A 4,171-nucleotide genomic window follows, 5' to 3' on the forward strand; every position below is an offset into this window, starting at 1 on the left:
TTGATCTCAAACAATTCAATCATGCACAGCTTTAAGGATAAGTTGCGTCAGCCATGCGGAAAAAATTCGCGGTACATCATGAGTGTTTAAGCGTTGTCTCCTGTGAGGCATGTAAAGTAGTAGGCTCGGTTTGAGCGGTGAATTAAATTTTATGCGTAACTGTCAAATGACCCATTGAGCGAAATGCAACTCCACTAACGGGAAACCTGGGGAGCTGCGAAGCATACAGTGATGCACCGCTATTGGGCTCATACCGGCCTCAAGCAATGGCTCATAACCGCGTAAACGCGACCTCCCCATTACGACGACAGTGAAGTGAAATTCTACGCTGATTAGCGACAACGCAGCCAGCTCTGGAGGACGACGACGGCGTCAACACGGGAGCAGTGGCACGAGCGCATGCCGAGCGCGAGCACGAGCTACTAGCTTACCGTAACGACGACGACAGGAGAAGCCGACGCGCGTGCCGAGCGCGAGCACGAGCGGCTTGCTTACGGCGACGACGATGACAGGAGACGCCGACAGTCCGAGCGTATAAGGTGCTTCGCACCTAAAAAGCCTGGCGACAGCAAGTCCAGATTTCTCTAGGATAATGTGCGAGATTCCATACGTGATCTTGCTTTGCCGCTTCAAGTGCACGTAGACCAAATTGCGGTAGTGACAAGCCGTAGATAATTCGCGCTTTGTCGAAGCCTGTGTGCTTGCTGCGCGCCGCAGTGTTGTGGTGTCCTTTTGCGTTCACTTGGCGAATGACGGCTGTTCCATCCGAGATATCGGTGAATATATTTGTTTCTCTTTAGACAAATTTTAAATGCGAAGCATTTCTTGGCGAACATTTGCTACTTTGACAGTATCTTTCTATATCTATCTATCTATCTATCTATCTATCTATCTATCTATCTATCTATCTATCTATCTATCTATCTATCTATCTAGCCGCCTACGTCTCTGTGCTCTCATGGTCGTTTCGTTAACTTGGTATGTACCAAAATTGGCGTACTATGAGAAGATTATATGACGAACATAAATGATATGTCATGACATATCAAACATATCAAACCCATGACATGAATGTCATGACAAGCCTGTCATGTAGGTCATGGCAATGACCCAGCGAAAACGATTAACACTCAAGAACCACTGAAATGGGTTCTGACGTGGGTACTAAGTGAAGGAAACACTAAGGGATGATGGTAGAAGTCATAGTCATGACCACAACTGAGCAAAAATGACAATGACTCAGCGAAAAAAAAATAACACTCAAGAACCACTGGAATGGGTTCGGACGTGGGCACTAAGTGAAGGAAACACTAAGGGATGATGGTAGAAGTCATAGTCATGAAAAATGTCAATGGCTCAGCGAAAAAAAAATAACACTCAAGAACCACTGCAATGGGTTCTGACGTGGGCACTAAGTGGAGGAAACAGTAAAGGATGATGGTATAAGTCATAATCATGGGCATGACTCAGCAAAAATGTCAATGACTCAGCGAAACAAGATTAATACTCAAGAACCACTGAAATGGGTTCGGACGTGGACACTAAGTGAAGGGAACACTGAAGGATTGTGGTAAAAGTCATAGTCATGAGTCATGACCATGACTCATCAAAATGAAAATGACTCAGCAAAAAAAGATTAGCACTCAAAAACTTATAGAATGGGTTCGGATGTAGTACAAAGTGAAGGAAAAGGCTAGAGGTTGATGGTCGAAGTCATGGTCATGAGCATGACTAAGGCTTTCGCCTTAAGGTCTCTTAGGTGTAGCTAAAGGGACTCCTGAGGACTCATGACATGGATGTCATGACATGCTTTTTTTGTGATTAGACGTATAACACTTAAGATGCTTCAGACAAGATGAAAGAGACGAAACTAGAGCAAGCACTAACTTGGTATCGCTAGGAAAGTTCTGGGCGATCACACATTTCGGAGGCACATTACACACACAGGCTTCATACAAGATGCTTAAGAAAGTTGCGGAAGCGCCATGCGGAACTTGCTATCTTAAGTGAAAACGCGCTATCGTCGACAAACACTCTATATGTCGCACTTAATGTCATGACATTGGGCAGTGTTTTGAAAAAACACAGCCGGAAATATCGCTTCCGCAGTCACAGCCGTAGTGAGCCATCTGGGTTCACGTATCCCATTCTCCCCACATCACGAGATTGAATCCTGCAGTAGACCGCCGTAGTACAGAAAATGACGAAATGAAATAGACATTGAAATGCGTCGTGTAAGCGTGGTACATGTTCGCTCAAACTAAAGGAAAGGTGTTGCACTAATGCGGCTTACGATGAGAAGCTGCGCCTGTAGCATTGAATAAATTCCCTGTACATACGGAAGACCGTCCATGATATATGTGTCAAACAATATTGCGGCAAAGTTCCTGACAGAAAGAGAGCAAAGCTTTACGACAAATTTTCGAGCTTTAGTGTTACCTTCTCACTTCAATAAATGAAACCCTATAACCATTTCTTTTGCGTTACAATCACACTATCGCAACAGCACTTCTTCTCGCCCGAAAAAAAACTATAAAGCCGCGAACCATTTCATGATTATAACAACTTGTGCCAAAGAAGCGTATTATCAATGTACCCGTCCAGAAAATTTTTGTTGAGTACTCAAACATTATTATGCGCATATTTTATTATGACGTCATCAAATTCATGCTTTCTGCGTGCACTACCTATAGTAAGATGCAGAGCTTGTGGCTATTCGGGAAGCGATTCGCCACATCTGCGGGGAAAGACCTCAAGAATGGTGCATTTTCACGGACTCAAAACCCGCGCTTCAAATTTTGGGATGCTACCTGCGCCAGACCGCATATCATGTTCTGGCACTACAGACCACCGAGCTACTTTCATGCGCTCAAGAAAAACACCACCGCATAGTGTTCCAATGGATCCCGGGACACTGTGGGCTCAATGGTAATGAGATGGCCGATACTGAAGCAAAGCGCGCCCTCAGCAATGGCCTGCGAACTGTAGTGCCTGTTCTCTAGATCCGGATGTCGCATGCCTCCTGTCGAAATTAATGAGGAGTGCGACGAAAACATACTGGGCCCAGCCAGACGCTCGTCACGTCCGCCTTAAAAGGCTGGATCACGATATGCAATTTCCTGTTCTGCGTGGAATTCCACGCCCTCATACATGCCTGATACACAGACTGCGATTAGGCGTCGCTTTCACGCGCAAATACTTGCACATCATTGGACGGACAGACTCCCCGGACTGTTCAGTGTGTGGTGTTATAGAGACTATAGACCATGTTCTCGTGGTGTGCCCTGAGTATGCGCGCGCAAGACTGACACTGGCAGCTACCTTGAGGCATTTATACAATGGACCACTGTCGGAAGACCTCTTGCTGGGCGCATGGCCACAGAGTTGGCAGACGATAGAGACAATGCGTGCTATTTCACGCTTCTTAGGCGACACGGGCCTGGACTCACGATTGTGATATTTATGCAATGTGTCCTTTCACCTTGTTCCTCCCATTGTCATCCCTCATTGTGACCCATTTTCTTCCCCTCTTCCCCTTCCCTTACGTAGAGTAGCAGGCCAGATGTTCCATTTTCCGGCCGACCTCTCTACATTTTCAAATCATTAAACTACTTCTCTTCTTATAGTAAGATTGGCGTTTATCTTACCCGAACGATATGGCAGTGCATGTTACACCCGAGAGCACAATGTGGGAATACCTTGGCCCGATTTCGCTCCTGAAACCAAAACACAGAAACAAGCAAAAGCGTATATAAGAGTAACACTCAGGGATGACCTACTTGGTGCATGTTGTACAGCTCTGTGATAAAGGCAGGGTACGCATAATGATGACGATAGCTCTGTCGCCACTTACGTGTTTTGTAGATAACAGTGGACAAAAGCTGATAAAAAGGACACAATCCTGGCTTGTGACGATTGCGCACGTGCGCTGTCTCCTGCGCAAAAAAAAATGCGTCTGAGAACTATGTGCTAAAATAAATCATTTGTACTGAGCTATCTATACCTCTGCCGATCTATCTATCTCTGCCGATCCAAGCATATTGCAGGATGTAGAAGTGTTAGGTAAGATAAAGTGCAGTGACCATAGGTTAGTGAGGTCTATGATTTCTCTCAATTTAAAGAGAGAAAGAGTGAAATTAGTCAAGAGGAAACAGGCCAACCTAGAGGCAAT

At 45.4% G+C, this 4,171-nt stretch overlaps 1 long non-coding RNA gene across 1 annotated transcript; it reads right to left on the reverse strand.

Annotated features, from left to right (window-relative positions):
- Window positions 1–2,329: 2,329 nt before the first annotated feature.
- LOC119448081 (uncharacterized) lies at window positions 2,330–3,897 on the reverse strand. Its single transcript, XR_005190939.2, has 3 exons — window positions 3,854–3,897; window positions 3,648–3,716; window positions 2,330–2,387 (listed from the first exon to the last, which is right to left on the reverse strand). It is a non-coding gene; the product is annotated as an uncharacterized LOC119448081 (long non-coding RNA).
- Window positions 3,898–4,171: the final 274 nt, after the last annotated feature.

This window comes from Dermacentor silvarum, chromosome 4 (assembly GCF_013339745.2).
Source record: "Dermacentor silvarum isolate Dsil-2018 chromosome 4, BIME_Dsil_1.4, whole genome shotgun sequence".
Classification (NCBI taxonomy): domain Eukaryota; kingdom Metazoa; phylum Arthropoda; class Arachnida; order Ixodida; family Ixodidae; genus Dermacentor; species Dermacentor silvarum.